The sequence below is a fragment of the Myotis daubentonii genome, chromosome 3 (assembly GCF_963259705.1).
Source record: "Myotis daubentonii chromosome 3, mMyoDau2.1, whole genome shotgun sequence".
Classification (NCBI taxonomy): domain Eukaryota; kingdom Metazoa; phylum Chordata; class Mammalia; order Chiroptera; family Vespertilionidae; genus Myotis; species Myotis daubentonii.
In genome coordinates, this window is record NC_081842.1 from 166,325,983 (window position 1) to 166,349,278 (window position 23,296).

Below are 23,296 nucleotides of genomic sequence, written 5' to 3' on the forward strand. Positions count from 1 at the left end.
TGTTCATTTAGGAAGCTATTACAATTATCTGGGTGGGAAATGATTTGGAATAGAGTTGTAGTTTGCTCTGAATGTGGTGTAAGACATAATATAGAGGCTACTAGGATTGAACTAAATTTCTTAATTTGTTTTTGTCCATACTGCTTTCAATGCTTCGTGCTATAAGACTTTCACTTACATTTGACCACGTCTATTGATTCGGTATAGAGTTTGTTTTAATATTCCTGGGAGTAATAGTGCTTTCTCCAATACCCAAAGTGGCTGATCAGGTGTTGGACCTTCTGAGTAATTGTCAACAGTCTGCCTTTAATATTCTTGGGTTATAGTTCAGATAGCTTCCAAGTGACTGCTGGGTGGTTATGTCTCCCACCAAAGTCCATTTATCTTTAGTCAGTTGTGTTCAATGCAATGTAAGCAGCTTTCTCAGCAGAGTATGTTATCAAACAGTCATCTTCACATGGATTGTAACATCCACCAGCAGTTCACATTTGTACTACAGTTCGTCTAACTCATTAATACTGCATAACAAAGACAAATTGATTTTGTTTTCCTCTCTAGAGGCACATAAAAAATAACATCCAAGCTTCAATAGCGGTAGCACATTCAGTAGTGGTAGCACACTCAGTCAGTTAAGATGTCAAGGAAAAGAGAAAAACAGTGCGACTTTCTTATCTAAAGTAAGGATCTAAGCACCAATGACTTTCACTGCCAGTCAGGAACACCAAATTTAGAAATGTCATTGGGTAGCATAACTGCCTGAACTAGCTATCCTCTGAGAAGACCAAGTTGTGTTTTGTTTTGTTTTCTCTTTCCTAGTCTGAGGTATTATTTCAATTGTAAAATCTGGGTGAATGCCATTTCCTTTCCTTGTTGAATCCACGTGAATAACTGTGTCTATCTACTTGTTCATGCATGTGGTAGACAGAATTCAAAGGTGGACTCCAAGAGTCCAAAATTCTGGAGTGCCAGCCATTTTCTCAGTCAAACACTAACCTAGGTACCTCTACAGAGGGATGTGAAAGCTGTAATTAAGAAGGCAAATCAGTTGACCTGAAGATAGGGAGGTTAGTAAGCCTGACTCAATCACATAAGCCTTTTAAAAGCAGAGTGTTTTTCTATCTGGTGGTAGAAGAGGAAGTCAGAAATTTAAAGCATGAGGAGAATTCTAAAGGAGGGAGATTCTCTTATCTCACTTGGAAGTTGGAGTGGGCCATGCAGGAAGGGACTGAGAGTACCCTGTGAGAACTGAAATCAGCCCTTGTCTGACAGTAAGTAAGAGAACCAGGACTTTGATATTACACCTGCAAAGAACTGAATCCTGTCAACTGCCTGAATGAGCTTAGAAGAGGCACAGACTCCAGATGAGAACATAACGCAGACAACTTGACTTCCGTCTTGTGAGACACTGAGTGGAGAACCCAGCCAGGCTGTGCCTAGACTTCTAACTTATAAAAATTGGGGCTTCTATATTTATAGCAATTTTGACTCAGCAATAGGAAACTGAAATAGAACTCAAGTGCTCAAAGCATCCTTATCAAGACAAAAGAGCAGGATGGCAAAGAACTAGCAAGCATTTTTTTTCCACACAGACACAAACAAACAAAATTCTAGCCATGTAAACTCCAGTTTCCAAGAGGTTTAAGAATGCTTGGAATGTTCACCTGGCAGAGGAGTGCAGGAGCAGACCTCATCCTTGTCCCTGTTCTTCCCATCTTCTTCATGTTCTGAAGTTCAATATGAGTTTTGGTATTGCCCCATCTACTCTATTGCTGTAAGGAGCAGCCACCGCACTCAGCTTGTCCCACTGGTCTTTGTATCAGCTTCCTAGCCTTCAGAAATAATGCATACAAGTATTAGTATCTTCTCGGAGAACCTGGCCTCCTATTTTCTGGTCACCAGAAGTGTCACTGTCTGGGGTTTTACTTTTGTGGCATATCCTCATGCCATTTAGATCATTTGTTTGTTAGTCTCTTATAGCATCTACTAGTAGCTACTGTTCTGTCCCCTCTGGGATCTGAAGCAAGTCTCTCCAGAACCTTGCTGCATTTTGGACTATGGATTCCCATGACTGCGCAGTCCACTTCTAGGATTTAAGCCCATGACGCCTCAGTGGCTACTCCTGAGTATACTGGGATAATGGACACTAGGGTCACACTGTCCAGTCTTAGGTTACTGGACACTTGTTTATTAGGCTTATTGGCAAACTCTCATTTTTTCCAGATGAAAAAGCTCCAAAACCTGGGGTAATCCAGTAAACTCTATAACTTCATAAACATGAAACCTCACATCCTGCACAAACGCATGCAGATATAACGAAGGTCTTATCATGGTGTAAACATGAGTGGAGAAGTAACAGAACACAAACTCTCCTCAACCCTTGTTGTTCCTCACCATAGCTGTTCTGCATGCACCACGGCCAATGTAAGGACAGAGAAGCACCTGCCTCTGCCAGCAAGCAGGACTGGAATCAGGAGCACCACAGGGACAAGAGCAAGCCCGTCCTGGCTGGATTCATATGCATAGGTGAGCATACAGAGGGCTAGGGAACACCATTCTCATCATCCACTTCAAGTAATGAGAACTATCTACACTAATAAAAGAGAAAAATGGTAATTGGCGTACGGCGATACCCTTTTCATTGGCTAATCAGGGCTATAAGCAAATTAACTGCCAACTAAGATTGGCAGTTAACTGCCAACAAGATGGTGGTTAATTTGCATATGTAGGCACAATGCAGGGAGGCGAAAGGGAAAGCAGGAAGAAGCCCCCTCCCACTGACAGTGATCGGAAACCCAGCGGGGAGCTAAGAACTGGGGGGCAGGGCAAAGGCGGCCCTGGGGCCGCCTTTGCCCTGCCCCCCAGCCATGATTGGAGAATCAGGTGCCTTTTCCACCCTGGCCAGTGATAGCAGGAAGTAGGGGTGGAGCCAGCGATGGGAGCTGGGCACGGTCGAAGCTGGCAGTCCCAGGAGCTAGGGGCCCCTTGCCTGGGCCTAAATTGAAGCCCAGGATCGCAGGGCCGCTGCAGCTGCGGGTCCCCGCTGCCCGGGCCGGACGCCTCAGCCAGAGGCATCCTGCAGGGGCAGGGGCGGAGCCCGTGCGATTGCGGCACCCCCCGCTGCCACTGTAGGTCCCCGCTGCCCGGGCTGGACGCCTAGGCCAGAGGCGTCAGGCCTGGGCAAGGGGCCGATCCTGCGATTGGAGGGTGATGGGAGTCAACGCCTGAGGGCTCCCAGTATTTGAGAGGGGGCAGGCTTGGCTGAGGGACACTCCCCCCCCACCCACACACACACCCAGTGCACGAATTTCGTGCACCGGGCCCCTAGTCCTATATAATAAAAGCGTAATATGCCACCAATCAACCGAACTGCGGAACCACCTGTCGGCGGGGTGCAGGGCCGGAGAGCAGGTGGCGCCAGGCCAGCCAGCCAAGGCACCTGCCAGTGGGCAGAGGGAGGGGACAGCAATTGGGGGGGGGGCAGTGACCAGCAGTGGTGGAGGGGTGATGGGAGGGGTGCTTGTCCCACTGCTCTTTGTAACTGTATCAGTTTCCTAGCCTTCAGAAATAATGCATACATGTATTAGTATCTTCTTGAAGAACCTGGCCTCCTATTTTCTGGTTACCAGAAGTGTCACTGCTTGGGGTTTTGCTTTTGTGGCATATCTGAGAAAGGCATATTCAGAGGGAGACCAGACTGGGAGAGGGTGCAGGCCGAGCTGAGGGGCCCCCCCACCCCCCCAACCCCCCCCCACCTCCCCCACCTGGAATGCCCCAGGGGCATCATTACAAAGAATCAAGTCAAGGGCCAAGGGCATGCACACAGAGGGCCCAGGTAGCTGCTTCTCTGTCAGGAATGAGGACATCACACAAAGAGGATGGTGTCTCTCTGCAGATGGACTCATTTCAGCTGTGCCAGCTCTGCTCAGCTATCCCCAGAATGAAAGTGGGAAATGAGGCTCCTGCCTAGCCAGGTTATTTACACCAAGAGACTCATATATATATATATGTCTGTTGACATTATTTCCTACATATTCTGTGCATTATGTTTGGTTCCTCTCTTTTAAAAAGGTGATATTTAAGAAGGTGTTTCAAATTTCTTAAGAAAGTGTTTTAAATTTATGAACTTTTTATAATGGTTTAATTCTTAATTTCTAATTGTATTCTGTTTTGGTTAGAGAATGGTGTGTGTGTGCTATTTCTGCTTTGGAAGATCTTCTTTGGTACCCTCTAAATCAGCGGTTCTCAACCTGTGGGTCACGACCCCTTTGGGGGTCAAACGACCCTTTCGCAGGGGTCACCTAAGACCATCGGAAAACACATATATAATTACATATTGTTTTTGTGATTCATCACTATGCTTTAATTATGTTCAATTTGTAACAATGAAAATACATCCTGCATATCAGATATTTACATTACGGTTTATAGCAGTAGCAAAATTACAGTTATGAAGTAGCAACGAAAATAATTTTATGGTTGGGGGTCACCACAACATGAGGAACTATATTAAAAGGTCACGGCATTAGGAAGGTTGAGAACCACTTCTCTAAATGAAAGATTTTAGTAACTGCTGCATAGCCAATTGAAAAGAAGAATTATTTTTAACATTCAGGATATATTAGATTGCCCTTACTTGATGTTTTCAGCTGGAAATGATGTTTTAATGTTTTATCAGACAACACAACCAGCTATCTGATTCCATCTCCCACTTTCTCTTCCCTTCTCTTTCTCATTTTCACTTGTTATATAATTTCTGCATTATGCCTATATTATTTGGGCATTTAACTTTACATTCTATCACTCTGATGCATCTGTTTTTCTCTCTTTTCAAAAATTTACCTTTATTGTTGAAAGTATTACAGATGTTCCCTTTGGACCCTTCTAGCTGGGACCTGCCCCGCCCTATGCCTTCACCACACTATTGTCTGTGTCCATGAGTTATGCATATATGCATACAAGTTCTTTGATTAATTCTTCCAACCCACCCACCCACCCACTCTGCCTTCCCTCTGTGATTCAACAGTCTGTTCATATTTCTATGTCTCTGGGTCTATTTTGTTCATCAGTTTATTTTGTTCTTTAGATCCCTCATCTGAGATCATGTGACACTTGTCTCTCTCTGACTGGCTTACTTTGCTCAGCATGGTGCTCTATTACTCTCAAAGGGCAAGAGATCCATCCTTTTTACTACTGCATAGTATTCCATGGTGTAAATGGACCACAGCTTTTTAAATTTATGGTTAAATACAATCCGTGTTTACCACCTGTTGCACTTTTTTTTTTGCCTTTCTCTATGTATTTTTTTAATTTTAGGTATTATATTTGTGTTTTATCCTTCTTTATTAATCATAATTGAATAAACTGGGTTTTCATTACAGGAAATGAATTGATAGGACATATATGGTGGGGTTGGGGGATGGATGATGGGATGAGAAGGAGCCACAATAGTATTCCAGACTAGTTGGCCCTTCTAACTCAGATGTACTTTCGACTCTACTGCCAAAGACGCAGACTGCCTCTTCCAGTGTGGTTCTCATCTTTAGGTACTCCGAACCCTACACTAAGGTCATTCCTATTATTATTATTTAAAATTGTATCTTAAGGTACTACATCCTAATTAAATTTTTGCCTTTGTGATCTGTATTAGAAGTTACCTGTGAATTAAAATCTTCCATTTCATGTGTATTTTGTCTATTTCTTTTTTAATTCTCTGTTCTTATTTTTGCAAATGTTGCTATATTATAAAAAAATTGTTAATTCCTATGTACTTATCTTGAGTTGTATCTTTTAGAATTTTAAGGTTCTCTACTTTATCAATTAACTAGTGGCCCAGTGCACGAAATTCATGCACGGAGGGGTGGGGGTATTCCTCAGCCCGGCCTGCACCCTCTCCAATCTGGGACCCCTCGAAGGATGTCCTACTGTAGGTTTACAGGGATCGAGCCTAAACTGGCAGTCAGACATCCCTCTCGCAATCCAGGATGCTGGATCTTAACCGCTAACTTGGCCAGCCTGGGTGAGGGGGTGATGGCTGTTTGCAGGCTGGCCACAGCCCCTTCAAGGTGGGGGTCCCCACTGGGTTCCTGGCCATCCTGGGTGAGGGGCTGATGGCTGTTTTCAGGCTGGTCAAGCCCCCTCAGTGGGGACTCTTACTCCATGGGGGCATGGCCAGCCTGGGTGAGGGGCTGGTGGCTGTTTGCAGGCTGACCATGCCCCCCAGCGACCCAACTCACAGCACCTCCTTTTTTTTTTTCTTTTTTCCCCCAGCACCTCTGTGAGCAGAGGCCAGGCCTGCTGGAAGCAGGTATCTGGGATTTATTTGTCTTCTATATTTGAAACTTTATAGCCTTGAGCGGAGGCCATGGGCCTGCGGGAAGCTTTGCTTCCTCCATCACCGGGGCAACCCAAGCCTCCTTCTTGCTCCACTTTCATGGCCCCCAGCCGCCATCTTGGTTGGGTTAATTTGTATAGCTGCTCTGATTGGCTGGTGGGTGTGGCTTGTAGGTGCCCACTAGCGGAGGTATGGTCAATTTGCATGTTTCTCTTTTATTAGATAGGATGTTCTTTTGCACTGAATTCCACCATGTCTAATATTAATAATTGTCCTTGCTCTCTCTGTGCTTGTGTATATTTTGTTTATTTGTAGTAGTCCATGGTAAGGGTGTAATGAAGTTGCACACTCTGAAGAAAATCTGAGTTGTGTCCAGTTTGGGGCTATTACCAATAAAGCTGCTATAAACATTTGGGTACAGCTTTTAGTCTGAATGTAAGTCTTTATTTCTTTGGAATAAATAGCCAGGAATCCTATTATTCACTTATAGTGTACTTGCTTATTTAGGTTTCTTTTTATTCAGCTGCCAAAATATTTTTCTAGAATGGCTGAACCATTTTAAATTCTTGCCAACATTTAAGGTGGGGTCCAGTCTCTCTGTGGCATTATCAAATACTGTATCATACAGTATTTGATGATGCCACATTAAAAAATTTAAATTTATTGGGGTGACATTTATTATAACCATTATATAGGCTTCAAGTGTATAATTTCATAATACATCATCCATGTGTTGCATTGTGTGCTCACCACCGAAAATCTAGTCTCCCTCAATCACCATATATTTGACCCCTTTATCTTCCCCTGACCCTCTTCCCCTCTGGTAACCTTCATGTTGTCATCTGTGCCTATGAGTTTGTTTATTTGTTATTTGTTTCTTTCTGTTTAATATCCCACATATGAGTAAGATCATATGACTCTTGTCCTTTTCCATCTAACTTATTTCACTTAGCATGATACTCTCAAGATCCATGTCGTCACAAATGGCAGTGTTTCATACTTTTTTATGGCTGAGTAGTATTCCATTGTATATGTGTACTACATCTTCTTTATCCAAGCATTCATTAAAGGAAACTTAGGTTGTTTCCATGTCTTGACTACCATGAGTAATGCTGCAGTGAACATAAAGGTATATATATATATATATCTTTATGAATAAATGTTTTCAGATTTTTCAAGTAGTTACCCAGAAGATGGACTGACAGGTCATATTGTAGTTCTATCCTTAATTTTTTGAGGAAACTTCATGTTGGTTTCCATAGTGGCTGTACAAGTTTACATTCCCACTAGCAATGCCTGTATTGTTTGTTTTTCTCTACATTCTCTTCAACACTTGTCTTATATACAATAGCTATTCTAACAACTGTAAAGTGCTATCTCGTTGTAGTTTTTGTTTTCATTTTCCTTATAGCTAGTTAAGTTGAGCATCATTTTATAAATTGGTTGGCCATTTGTATGTCTTCTTGGGGAAAATTTCTGTTCTAGGCCTCTACCCATTTTTTTATAGGATTGTTAATTTTGTTGTTGTCCAGTTGTATGTATTCTTTATACAGTTTGTATATTGGCCCCTTAGTGGAGATAGTGTTTGAAGATATATTCCCATTTGTTTGGCTACCTATATGTTCTGTTGCTTTTATTGTTTTTAGTTGGTTGTTTTTTGCTGTGTAGACACTTTTTAGTTTGTTTAATAGATCCTTGTTGTATAGTGGTTAGTATCCCTGCCCATCATCTTTTTTAAAAAATTAGACATTCTGGTACAGTTGTTGTAACATAATATATCACCACTTACTCTTTTGTGGGAAGGAGTTCATTGCTGGTAGTCAAGAAAGAAAAATTTGCCCATCTACTTGGTGTGCTCTGACACCACCAGAGTGGGGGCGTTGGATCACTTTGGTATAGCTTCATAAAAGTGGAAGTTTAGCTTTTTCACTTGCCCTTTCCTAACAAAGATTGTGTGGAACCACAGTTTGTTTTGTTGTTGTTAGTGTGCTGGACTAGAGTAATATTGTCTAAAATGTCTCTGTCCTGCTAGGCTGCCCCTTAATCCTTTCTTTGGCTACAGAGAAAAGTATTTGTTGAGGCTTTTCTCTTCTACTTCTGTTAGCCTTACACTCAGATTTAGAAAGGTTTACCTGGGCAAGAAACCACTGACAATGGTACAGATGAAAGATATGTAGAAATAGGTAGTAATTTTCAAACTGGTACAACAGTTCAAGAGGACTATAGTGAAGGCTAAGTAGGAAAGGGACAGAAGGGGTAGAAGGGGTAATGAAGGCAAGAATGTCTTACAGTTCCCATGGAAAAGATTTGTTGAGGGATTGCATTTGGAGAGTGATAGAAAGAGTAGACACTCAAGCTTGAACATCTGACTAGTGTCATTTATTAAAATTAATATGTATAGGCAAGAGTCAAATTTTGGTACTGATATATTGAGTTCCATTTAGAACTTGCTGAGTTTAGTGTGCTTTGGCAATGAAGAGAAAGACTTGATTTATTAATAAAGCTTTAAATATCATCAGAAGGTATGTTTTTCTCAAAGTCACTGAATTTAATAAAAGAACCATGAATGAAATCTTGCGGGGGGCGGGGAGGGTGGTAATTTGAAAAGTTAATCAAAGGAAGTTAACACTACATAGGAAATATAGGTAAGGTAATGAAATGAGGCAAAGGTTGTAAAAAAAAAAGGTTAATGCCAATCAAGTATGATGAGAACTTAAAAGTGCTCATTGTCATTTTCAATAACTATGGTACTTTTAACCTCAGCCACAGAAGTTTCAGTGATAGATGGAAAAAAGCATCCAGATTTCCATGAATGAAGACTAAATGAATGGTGATAAAAGGGTTAAGAATGACAGTAGACACCTTTCTCATTTCACTTTACTATTAATTAGGTAATAGTTATTTACTGGTTTTTTTATTGTTGTTAATTTTAAGACCAAAGATACTTAAGAATAATCATATCCTCATAAATCAATAAAGTGGAAGAATTTAAGGAAATAGGAAGACAGGTGTCAGGAGAAGTATGTCCAGAGCAAAGAATAAAACCTCTTTTACTAAAATTGACAGAAAGTAATAGTATACTTTTTTAAAATTTGATTTTAGAAAAAAGAAGGGAGTGGGAGGAAGAGGGAGAGGGGGACAAAGAGGGAGAGGGAGAGGGAGAGGGAGAGGGAGAGGGAGAGGGAGAGGGAGAGGGAGAGGGAGAGGGAGAGGGAGAGGGAGAGGGAGAGGAGAGGGAGAAGGAGAGGAGAGGGAGGGAGAGAGAGAGAGATATGAAAGAGAAACTTTGATTGGTTGCCTCCTGCACACACCCTAATCAGGATTGAACCTGCATCCTGGGCATGTTCCCTGACCAGGAATTGCACCGGTGACCTTTCGGTACATGGGAGGACACTCAACCAACCAAGCCACACTGGCCAGGGTACTTATTGACATAGACATATATTTGATGGTGGCAGAAGAAAAATTGATGAATTCTTGTCATTCTAGGTAAAAGTCACCTTTTCTTCTAAAGAAAAATTAAACGCATCTTCTGAAAGTAAAAGTGAGTTGTGAATGTCTTAATGAGACAGGAGAAACTTTGAAATAGCTTAGGCTGAAATTGAGGGAGTACGCAGAACAGAGCCTCATAACAGTATGATGATCATGATCAGGTCTCATCTGAAATTGGGGACTACAATTCTATAATGGTTTAAATCCACTCAGTTGGTTTAGTTTTTTCCCCTCAATCAGAATTCTTTATGTTAGGTGAAGAAACAGAAAAGATAGGTACTTAGGATGATAAAGGGTTTAAATTTTTGTAAAAGAAATTGGATAAGGGATTAAAATGTGAAACTATAATTTATGGAAATTGTTAATAAAGTTAAATGTTGCAAAAACATCATGGCACATGAGGGCTGCCAATGGCCCTTCTACTGATCCAAACCATGAAATTTTATTTATTTATTGTTTTTTTAATATATTTTTATTGTTGATAGTATTACAGATGTCTCCTACCCCCCCACCCCATTCATCCCCTTCCTCAGAGATCCTACCTACCACCCCAGGTCTTCTCTACCCTATTGCCCATGTCCATGAGCTATGCATCTAAGTACACAAGTTCTTTGCAAACCATGACATTTTAAAATGGTTATGTTCTCCAGAATAGCAATGGAATCTTTATTACAGCATGGTCCTTACCCCTTGTCTTCCGCATTACAATACAAAATATCTTTTTACATATTATTTTTTTCATATTCATACAAGAAAGGAGAAAATCGTTTCATTTAGAGAATTTTAGTCAGAAAACTTAAGGGACAAAATATTTTATTTACTGTTATTGATCTTACATTAGGTATGGTCCTTATAATTTAACTTTAATCTTCATTTTCTTTTTATATTTGTAAGTAATACATAATTATCTTGCTATATTCACCTCAGCTGAGCCTGCTCACATCACTCTTAGAAAGAGCAGGATTTATGTTTAGATGTTCCACACACTGTATTGAAAGCTTCACTTGTGTTACTTATGTGCTCATTACAACAGCTCTTACAGTACTTATTATTTTACAGATGAATAGCAGTTTCATGGATTTAATAACTTGCCTAGTAGTATTGTAGCATCTTGAAGTTATAGTGACAGTCATCAAATCAAGTCTCTTTGGCTCAGAAGTCAATGCTTTTCAACTGTATCCTATTAACTTCCTTTCATCTTGCATCATCATTCTGTATTATCCAATACTAGAGGTCCCGTGCGTGGATTCATGCACTGGTGTGGGGCGTGGCCTGGGGGGGATCAGACCCCTGTGGAAGCATCACTCATCCCAGTCAGCCAAGTGGCACGCCCACTGTGGGAGTGTACTGATCACCAGGGGGCAGCTCCTGCATTGAGCGTCTGCCCCCTAGTGGTCAGTGCATGTCATGCACACTGGTCGACCGGTCGTTCTGATTGTTCCGCCATTTGGTCGCTGGGCTTTTATCGGATAAATAGGGGCCCAGTGCACAAATATGTACACCTTGAAAGGTACTGTGGGCCATGAGGCTGCGGTGGGCACAGGGTTGGGTCTCGACCCATCCTCCATGCCCACTTGCAGCCCTCCTACTGTGGCCCGCAGTCCCCTGTCTGCCAGCAGTCCTGCTCCCACCTCCACCACTCCCACATGCTGACAGTGCCGGCCTGCTCACACCCACTGATGGCACAGAGTGATTGGTGCTGGTGTCAGCAGCGGGTACAAGTGGGGCTGTCAGTGGGTGTGAGTGGCAGCTGCTGCCCTAATCGCTGGTCAGGAGCAGGGGGTGGTGGAGAAGCCCTCAGGGGCAATTGGGGCCAGCAGCCACTGCTTGCACCAGATGCCAATGCCAAGCAATCAGGAGCAGCGCCGGGCACTGGCAGCGGGTGCGAGCGGTGGCTCCAGCGCTGGCTGCAGGTGTGAGCGGGGCTGGTTCCGGCAGTGGGTGTGAGAGGCAGCTGCTGGCCCTGATCACCCCTCAGGAGCAGTGTGAGTTGGAGAAGCCCTGAGGGGCAATCAGGGCTGGCAGCCACTGCTCACACCCTCTGATGGCACTGAGCGATTGGGGCCAGCGCTGGGTGCCGGCAGCGGGTGGGAGCAATGGCTCCAGTGCTGCAGCAGGTGCGAGTGGGGCCAATGCCAGCAGCAGGTGTGAGCACCAGGCAGGACTATGGTACATGGGAGCAAAGAATTTTCAGTAGCCACCAGAAGCTCACTCTGATGACAGCGACTGGCGCCCTGCCTTAGTCTGGTACCCCCACTCACCTGCTCCACCATCTCACTGTGGCCAATGCATGACATGTTCTGTCGTGCGGCCTCTGGTGGTCAGCGCATGTCATAGTGAATGGTTGTTCGGTTTTTCGGTTATTCCACTGTTCAGTCTATTGGCATATTAAGGTTTTATATCTATACTAATAAAAGCCTAGGTGGCCCTAGCTCTCAACGTCATCACAATCCGACCACCACAAGATGGCTGCCACAAGATGGCCATGCACACAGCGGAGGCGGGGCCTGATGACTGCTCCACGCAGTGAGGCCTGGGTGTCCCACGGCTCTGTGTGGTACAGAGGAGGCCAGTCTTGGCATCTCCACTGCCTTGCGTGGAGGAGGCGGGTCTCGGCAGAGGAGGCGGGTTGCAGCAGGGGAGGGCAGTTTGGGCAATCAGGCTGGCAGGGGAGTGGTTAGGGGCAATCAGGCAGGCAGGCAGGTGAGCAGTTAGGAGCCAGCAGGCCCGATTGTGAGAGGAATGTCCAACTGCCAGTTTAGGCCTGCTCCCTGTGGGCAATGTGCCTAACCTGTCAATCGGACATCCCCCAAGGGCTCCTGGACTGCGAGAGGGCTCAGGCCTGGCTGTGGGACAATGCCCCCTCCCCCAGTGCATGAATTTCATGCACCAGGCCTCTAGTCTATATATATAAAAGCTTAAGTGACCAGAATGACCAGAATGACAGGAATGACCAGTAACTATGACGCACACTGACCACCAAGGGGCAGACGCTCAACACAGTAGCTATCCCCTGGTGGTCAGTGTGCTCCCACAGCCAACCTCCCATGGCCCCTCTCCCCTTGGCTGGCCGGCCAACCTTCCATGGTCCCTCTTCCTGCCAGCCAACCTCTCACAGTCTCTCCCCCTGGCTGGCTGGTCCCCCAACCAGCTGACCAACCTCCTATGGTCCCTCCCCCTGGTGGGCCCCCTAAAGGCCTCGATTGCCGGCCAGGTGGAGGGAACCCACCTGTGCATGATTTCATGCACCGGGCCGCTAGTCTTGTAATAAAAAACAATGATTTGGAAAAGTAATATTCCCCTCCAAGATTCTTCTCAACATGTGGTTTCTACTTTGACTGCTTTGGCCTCTTTATAGGAACCATCAGCTTCCTCACCTGTTTCCCAATTCCTGCCAGCTTGGGGCTGAGGCAACACAATTAAAACCCCTATGGCTCTCTAAACAAGAGTTTAGAAGGGCTACATTTTGCCCTGCAGGCATGGTTCAGTTGTTGAGTGTTGACCTATGAACCACGAGGTCATGATTTGATTCCTGATCAGGGCTTATACCCTGGTTATGGGCTTGATCCCCAGTGGGGGATGTGCAGGAGGCTGATCAATGATTCTCTCTCATCATTGATGTTTCTATCTCTCTCTACCTCTTCCTTCCTCTCTGAAATCAATAAAAATATATTAAAAAATAAAAGGGCTACATTATCACAAACAAGTCAAAATATGGACATATAAAAAATTCATGCTCCTTTATAGCTTAATGATGTAATACATTTAAACTTCAAATATTAAGCAATTTTAAAAATAATTTTGCATCTCATTATTTGTAATTCTGTTCTTCCAGCCTCCAAAGTCTTAATTTTCTTCAATGATGGCATACCAATATTGTGTTTTCAGAGTAGGATTTATTTTTCATAGCCACTTTTTTTCATATACAATAGCTTAAATTTACTGAGGTCTTACTATTTGTCAAACAATATGCTCAGCATTTGTTAGTTTTAAACTTTTAACATCCTCACCACAATCTAAATAAATCTATGCTATTATCATGGACTTTATTTTACAATCAACAACTGAGGTACAGAGAGATTAAGTAATTTTTCAAAAAGCTTATGATACAATGAAGCTAGAACTTAAACTCAGGACTATCCAATTATAAACTCAAGATTTTTCTTTCATTCTGCATGTCATCTCTCAGAAAGGAAATATTTAATTCATGAGCAGTCTAAATATGTGTTCAAATTGATGATATAAGATAAGTGCAGGTTCTGAAGGTAACCACTCCAGAGAAGAATATATTCTTGTATGTAAATAGTGTGGTGGATTTATTAAAATACTGATATGGATTCTTTAGAAATATATATTTTTTAAATATTTAAAAGTTATAAGAAGGCTAGCATTTCAAGTGCAATAAATCAAGACCTGTTAAGAAAATAAGTTGCATCTGGTAAGTTTGGAAGACTGTGAGGCTGATATTTATTTCTCCTCTTGTTTATTAGGTTATTGGCTATGATGGTTTTATAACTGCACTACACTAGAAAATGAATTTTATAAAATACTGCCATTATCGAGGGATTAATGTATTTAAAAAGTTAAATCAGAATATTTTCCAGAAAGGTGTTCCTTCTTTTGTTATAGGGTTAAAAGGATAGCAAATATTGAGAAAATATCTGTACTTGCAAATAACATATTTGGTAAGTTTAACTCTTAAACCAAAGGAAGAAAAAAGTATAAGATGTTAGCTAAAAATAATGTTGTATTACAAACAATTAGTTTTCCTAATCATTAAAGTCTGGGGAAACAAAATTTAGGTAGAAAGACTATTAAGTAAGGTGCTTATTAGTTAATTGATACAACTATCAAGATAAATCATTTTAGTCTTATGTTATTTTTAAAAGGTAGGTATTTGCTTATTTTGGAATAATACTAAATTTGATATAACGTAAAAATATAGGTAAAGGTACTTCATTATACTTATGGTCTGATTGGGTAATTCATAATAATTATACACTGTCTTTTTCTAAAATTCATTTTATAAAAATTCTAAATAGAATATTTTTTGTGATTATTTTTAATCTAAATGTGCCTGAGCCCTAACTGATTTGGCTCAGTGGATAGAGCATCAGCCTGCACACTGAAGGGTCCCAGGTTCGATTCCGGTCAAGGGCATGTACCTTGGTTGCGGGCACATCCCCAGTAGGGGGTGTGCAGGAGGCAGCTGATCAATGTTTCTCTCTCATAGATGTTTCTAACTCTCTATCCCTCTCCCTTCCTCTCTGTAAAAAATCAATAAAATATATTAAAAAATAAATAAGTAAATAAATAAATAAATAAATAAATAAATAAATATGCCTGAAAGTGTAGTGGGTTGGCAGTATGGAAACAGGGCTATCAGATGACAATAGAAAGGCACTTTTTTTTTTTCTTTTTAAGATTGTGCTGGAGGAGGTAAGTTTTTAATAGAAGAATAAGTTACTGAATATGTCAATCAAAATCATTCCACACTGGGTGCAAGTGATAGCTTTAGGCACACAGAAGTAACTTGGTGCCAAACTCAGCTTTTGTTTGCCGTGTGCAATTATCTAGGTTTTATATCCCTGTCTTAACTGGAATTGATTGTATGTAAAATACATCACAGATTATGGTGCTTTATTTAAGATATATTTTTCAGAATAAACATCACATATTATTAGCTAATATAAGGATACTTAAACTATTTGCATAATACATGTATCTATAATGAAACAAAATCCTATATAATAAAGAGGTAATATGCTAATTTGTCCATTACCGTGTCCGCGTCATGACCAGTCAACGGGTTGTGCATTCACAGGAGCTGGGGGCAGGGACTTCCGCTCCCAGCGGAGGCACACCCAGACCTGCCCAGCACTAATGTCCCGCTCAGCACTGAGGTGAAGCTGCCTGCCTGTGTTCCTGACCTGGGACGTGACCCTGCCTGCCTGCGTCCCCCGCAGCGCAGAGCTGCTTCGGTGTCTTGGTGAACTTTGCAACCGACCCAAGGAGGAAACCGAGAGGGGCGAGGCTGGGAGCTGTGGATTCCCAGGGTTTTAGTCACTTGAAAACAGACCTGCTTGGAATGCGAGTCAGCTGTATGTTTAGCTGAGAAGTGAGGGGGCTGAATACCACCATCGCTGGGCTCCGGTCTATCTGAGGCCCAAGCGTCCACCAAGAGAAGGAAAAAATGGAGGGAGTGGCCCGGAGGAAGGGAGGACAATCAACGGAAATGTGTCTAGACTTTCCCCAGCCCTCTTCCTCTTTCTGCTGCCTACAAAAGCCCCAGGCCCAGCCACAGTTCTGTCTCCATCTTTTAGCCCCCTGTTCTCCAACCACAGAGGAAAGAATAAGAAAGGAGTCTGTGCTGCCTCCAGAAAGTATCTAATATATCTGATCGGCTGATCGCCTGCCACAGGGGGAGGCCAGACTGCGGCTTCGGCCCACTCCCCATGGAGCCCTCAGTAGGGCATCCCGTGAGGGCTCCCAGACTGCGAGGGGGGCAGGCCGGGCTGAGGGACCCCTCCTCCCCCATGCACGAATTTTCATGCACCGGGCCTCTAGTAAATTATAGAAGTATATTTTAAACATTTATGAATGTTGCTTAAAAATAACAAGTTGGTACACTGTGGAGTTGTATTTTGCCTCTCTACCTTTTGAACCATGGACAATCATTGCTAGATAGTTGTATCTGAAAGTGAGAGAAAAAGTTTTTATTTAGTTCTTTGCAATTTCTTGTTTTAATGAATTGGTAATGTTTGCGGTACCCACTGCTGTTGTAAACTTGACAGAATTCTCAACTCATTTAGCTACTGTCTCAACAGGCAAACAGTGCCTGGTGGGAGTGATGATTAAAAAGTAACAACAGAAACAGCACAGAAGTGGAAAAACCAAACCCATAATGGGAACTTTATTGATGTTGGGCTCTCCTGTCACTTCAGGAAACAGTGCTGTAATTGTACAATATCTTTATTGCATGATAGCCATTCAATAAACTGTAGGAGGCACAATCCTGAGAATGGATAGTAGAAACCATGCTTCTCAAACTGTTAGGTATTACTCATAAGGAAAAATATGAGGTAATTATTTCATGCAACTGATATGGAGCGGGGCAATAAAGAAGAGGATCATACATAATGATTACACAGTTGTGCACTATAATGAACAAGTATTTTATGCCTTTCTGATTCATAATTCCATGAATATTATAATTAAAGAGAAAAATAAATCTGGGGTTGTCTCTGAGATAGACTATGCATTTTGGAATATATCTCAGAAACAAAGAAATTACTGACTTTATTTTTTATTTCTCATGATATCCTAACATTGGAGTCCCACTTTAAAAAATATATTATATTGCAAATTAAAAAAAGATGTTTTCAATTTGAAGCTCATTTTCCTATTCCAAAGAGATAGAGAATGTGCAGTAACTAGCATTTCTGTTGAAGATGTAGATCATTTTTCCAAATGGACAGAAAAACAATGAATTTTAGAATCAAAGCAGTCTAATTTGCAATGTGATCCTCACATTGCACAATAGATACAGACAAATAATAACTTTTGACTAAATGTACTTGAAGTGTGTGAATGTCAACATCTGTTCTTGAATGTGGAGAAATACATATTATGAACATCTTATAAAGACCACTTGTCTTCTTTCTATGAAGCCTAGAATAACAATTTTCTTATTTAGATACTTTATCAATAAACTTTAATACAGTGATGTTATTGCATTTACCTTTCAGACCTCATAGTGATTTATTTTAACAAATATTTAAAGTATTTATACTATCAAAGGCTGCCTCCAATCTCATTAGTTCACATTTAAACCCTCTCACTAAGTAAAGGATAAACATAGAGAAAATATATATTAAAATAATGTAAATTCAACATGATTGAATCAGGTTTAGAATTATAGTCTGAGGATCAAAAACCATAATAAAGTGATCATGCATACCCCCCGCACCCCTATATAAACTTTTTCATATGACAGAGCAAAAAGGGGTCTATTGTTGTACAAGATCAAAAATGGTTTCTATAGGAACAGGAAATCATGTAAAAGCTTTCAAAACAGCTCCCTTCTTTATGTAAAAGTTTCTTTCTGAGCCTTTGCTTGCAGATGAGCGTTGCATGGAAAATCAGCTATTGCCTCTTTCCAAGTTGACAGGTAAACTTAAGCCAGGAGAGAAAGATGCCAACAGGTAACAGCATATGCATCACTCAGGGGTGCTTGCAGATCAGAAGTGATTTGTAGCAGTCTGCTCCCAAACTGAACAACCCTTTAAATAAAATTATATTTAAAAAAAGAGAAAAAGAAAATGTCTTTGACCTTTTTTTTCAGTGATACATGCAGGGCGTGGAGGAAGGGATTTGGGGGTCAATGCTTCTGAGTGCTTGTTTGAGGCCAAGGACATTGGAGGTAGCAGGAGTGTTCTGAGTGAAACACAACCTAGCTGGTGGGATAAATGGCGATTTAATATGCTTTAACTGTAGGGAAGTTAGTGGACATATGTCAAGCTAAGTTAATGGTGGGAATGGAAAATGGTTTAAGGTAATTTCCTAAATGGTGAGCTATAGTAGGCATAGATTTGCATAAATTGCAAAATGCATTAAAAGGCTCTTTATTTTTTGGCCACATACATATTTTTTTCATGACTACCTTTGAATCTTTTAGAAAATTAATAGCTGCAAAATTATATCCATGCAGTGTGGACCCTGGGAACTACTTGGGAAGAGTAGTAGAATTAAATGGACTTCTGCACTTAAGCCAGATTGGGCAGGGCCTTTATTTCTTCACGTTTAATTTGCTTCTTTGCCATAAGGTCAAAATACATTTGAGGAAAAAATATCAGAAATGCTAGAGAAAGGGAATATTTTAGGGTAAAATATAGGTCGTATGAATTTAGAGGAGAGATGCAGCATCCTATTTTAAACTTGATATTAACTGATCTAAGAGCTGTGGGGGTAAAGGGGAGGAGGAGTGCCAGCCAGTGAGGAAGAGGGAGCTTACTGACACCCAGTCCCACAGGCATATAACCTGCTTGACATAATAACACTGACAGCTCAACAAAGGGCTTAACAGTAGAAACTGGTGTGATTTTACTATCTACCAGAGGAAAATTATGGCATTCAGACTAGCTAGTAGATACAATCATTTGTATCCAATGTTAAATATATTTTAAATTACTAGATATGAAGAGTGAAAATTTTATAAAATCACATATTCTTTCATCTTTCCATATAGGCATGGAAATATATAAAATCAAAAGTAATGTCTTTGATTTATGTATCAATTAGACTAATAGTACTTCTAATAAAGGTAGTATGATAGGTGTATAGGCAATACAGTAGAGAGACAACTGGGGCTTTATCAAATGTGAACTCTATTAGTATAGATAATTGTTCTCTCTCTCAGTTTTCCATACTAGCTAAACACTCTCAACTTTAATAAGAAAAGTAGAAGCGTGGGGGGGGGGGAGGTGAAATTTAACATTCAACAGAGCAGTTTGAATGACAAATGTGTTGCACCTCTGACACGAAGGCTACCTTTGAGTTGAGAATCTGAAATGCTCTCTTGAGGTTGTCTCATCCTAAGAAGGAGAGTGAACAGGCAAAACTTTTGGCATGCTATATGGTCAAAATGAAAAGTAAGAAAGACACAAGCACTCACCATATTGCTACAAGGCATTTTGTACCTAAAGTATAATAAGGTATTTCCTTCTTTCTATCCCACAAAGGGACAAACAGGCTCAGAGGGGTTTTATCTCATTCATGAAGAGCACGTTAAAGAAGGATTATTAGAAAATATAACCAAAACTTAGAAGACTTTGACTTTTCCATTTTATAGACCAAGTGATACAGTCCTACTTTATGGTCTTGACTAAGGCTTCAGGCCCCGTTTACTAATAAAAATTTAAGTAGATCTTAGTTCTTTTACTACCTACTAGTGGCCTGGTGCACAAATTCATGCACATTGAAAGGGAATTAATTAGAAGAAATATTTTAATATCGCTATTCGCCCTTTCTCTATAATAGAAGTGTCAGAGATTAAAGAAAGGCAGTAAAATGCATATGAAAATAATATATAAATTTACTGATAAATAAATAAAAACATGATATAACAACAACAAAGATATATAAAAACAACAACAACAACATATAAAAACAACAAAAACATGATATAAAAACAACATTGATACAAACAATGACTGATAAATTGATTAAACTTATTCTAATATCTCCATGTATATCACATTAAGAGTTAAAACCACTTTCAGAATGCTTAACTAATTTCCCTTGTGATGAAGTATTTACAACTTTAACTTTAATGTCACATGCTTTTTGAACTCGAGAGAAAGCAACATATAACTGACCATGTCTGAAAATGGGTTCAGGTAGGAATATTCCTACTCTGTCTAGAGTTTGTCCTTGTGATTTATTAATTGTAATCACAAATGCTGGCATCACAGGAAACTGTCTTCGAATTAATTTAAATGGGAGGCCAGTGTAAGACTGGGACAAATTAATTCTTAGAATCAGAACAACCTCTCCTTCTGCAGATTCTATTAATACTTCAGCATTGATAATGTTATGTCTCAATATTTTGATAATCTAGTACCATTACAAAGACCCCATTTACTATTAAGATTTCTCAGTAGCATGATCATTGCACCTACTTTCAATTTTAATTTATGACACGGCATAACTGAAGATGTAATACTATTAAGAAATTCAATGGGAAAACTTTCATTTTCAGCATCATCAATTGAATCGATGGGATAATCACTCAAATAGGTGTGAAAATCTCCATCGAGTATATCCAAAATTTCTTCATTTAATTTATGAGCATGCTCATTTATTAGGACAAAGAATTGCATGTTTAGATATCTTTTTAAGATTATCTATAGATATACTATTTCCAAAAGGTAATTTTAATAATAGGTCCATTACAAATCATTTCACAGGGGATTTCAATAATATCCATTCCTAAATGAAAACTGCTAACAAGCTTGCCATTTCCAAGCTTTACTAACCATTCACTATAAGCAGAATCCTCTGATCTGCTGACCAAGGCCGATTCCGCAAGAAATGGAGCTCCCTCCTCCCTGCTGTCAGGGACCAGCGGTGTGGGTGAACAGGATTCGTGGCTGTCAGGGCGCAGACAGCAAGCTGACCAACAGCCAATTCTGTGAGTAATGGGGTTCCTGCCTCCCTGCTGTCAGGGTCCGGGGTGCGGGTATCCGGCTCTCTCCTCCCTCCTGTCAGGGTCAGGGGTGCGGGTGAATGGGATTTGGGGCTGTCAGGATGCCGACAGCAAGGTCTAGGTCAGTGCTTGTCATAACTACCAGCTGGTGGTCTGGTCGTTGGTCGTTCTGGTCATTACACTGTAATGGTCGCTGGGTTTTTGTTATATGGAACTAGAGGCCCAATGCATGAAATTCTTGCAAGAGCAAGCCTTCGAAGCCCAGGCTTCATTCAGAAGGTCATCCAGACAGTTGTTCCACTGTCCGGCTATTCAGTCTATTTGCATATTTTGCTTTTATTATTATAGATATTCTTGGTAAATTAGGGGAAAGGAAAGAAATGTAGAAGAGATGAACAGATTTATCACCATGGCCTGACTATCCAAAATACTCTTCAACAGGCTCTCTCCCTTCTTACATATGCCAGTTCTTCCTATTGACTCTGGTCAGCTTCCAGTAACCCAGCTCACTGCAGTCCTCTTTGAAACAATTAATTCAACTTCACAGCTGGGGCAATGGGCTGTTTCTTTAACCATATATTACTTATAATTACTTATTGGTATTACTTATAATTATTCTAACTGCTTTGAAGCTAGAAACATAAAGAGAAACCAATTCCAGATTACTCCTACCCAAAGTTCTAGTTTACTCTTTGGCTCCCTTACCTCTTCTAGTGGCTGACCACCATTATAAAGTCTTGCTAAAAAAAAAAAAAAAAAAAAAAAAAAAAAAAGCCATTTGATTCTATTTTGTGGGAAAATTACTTGCCTGCTTCATTTTTTATTACTTGATTTTATTTCTATTACAGAGAAGCATAGTTACATCATTTTAAGCAATATTTCAACTTAAATGTTCCAGGCTTGATTTTTAATATTATTGTTAAACATTCAGGAAAAGGAAAAAAAAAGTGTTCTTACATGCTTGTTTTAAAAAAAGTATGATGTTGCCTTTAATTTTCAATTTTCTCCAGCATTATTCATTTTCCAGGAAGATCAATAATATTTCATCACTTGTGTATTCTTTTATATATCTCATAAAGTGCCTTAACATATTAACTGATTTGAGTGTTACAATCGTTTGCCAAGGTAAACAGGTCAGTCATCATCACTCATGTCAGAGATGAATAAACCAAATTTCAGTATTAGCTGGGCTTTCCAAAAGTCACAGCCAATGCAAGGGCTAGGGTTTTCAAGCCTGAGTCTTTTGACTTTATGCCTGGAACAACAAAGGAACAAAGGGGATCAGAAAAATGTGTTTGGTTTTTGTTTGTTTATATTTGTTTGTTTGCTTTTAATCCTCCAGTTGTTGATTTTTTTAACCTTGTAGTTAACAGCTTGAGAAAAGTGGCATCATTCCTTATTATATACTAGAGGCCCGGTGCACAAAAATTTGTGCACTCGGGGGGAGGGGGGTCCCTCAGCCCAGCCTGTGCCCCCTTGCAGTCTGGGACCCCTCAGGAGATAATGACCTGCTGGCTTAGGCCTGCTCCCGGGTGGCAGAGGGCAGGCCCAATCCCTAGGTGCAACCCTTGGTCAGGCTCAGAGCAGGGCCGATTGGGGAGTTGGGGCACTGCCCCCTGTCATGCACAGAGCAGGGCGGATTGGGAGGTTGCAATGCCACCCTCAGTCATGCTCAGGGTAGGGCCGATTGGGGGGTTGGGGCACCGCCCCCTGTCACACTCAAGGCAGGGTCGATGGGGAGGTTGCAGCGCCACCCCCTGTCATGCACAGAGCAGGGCTAATCAGGGGGGTTGGGGCTCCGTACCCTGTCACACTCGGGGCAGGGCCGATGGGGAGGTTATGGCTCTACCCTGTCACACACAGAGCAGGGCCCAGGGCGGGGGGGGGGGCGGTTGGGGCATCGCCCTCTATCACCCACAGAGCAGGGCTGATCAGGGGGTTGGGGCGCTGCCACTGTCACACTAAGGGCAGGGCTGATGGGGAGGTTATGGCTCTACCCCGTCACACACAGAGCAGGGCCCGTGCGTGTGTGTGTGTGGGGGGGAGGGTTGGGGCGCCGCACCCTGTCACACACAGAGCCGCAGGGCAATCAGGGGGTTGGGGAGCTCCCCCCTATCAGGCACAGAGCAGGGCTGATCAGGGGGTTGGGGCGCCTTCCACTGTCACGAACAGAGCAGGGCGGATAGGGAGGTTGTGGCCCCGCCCACTGTCACACACAGAGCCGCAGGGCGATCAGGGGGTTTGGGCGCTGCCCCCTGTCACGCTGA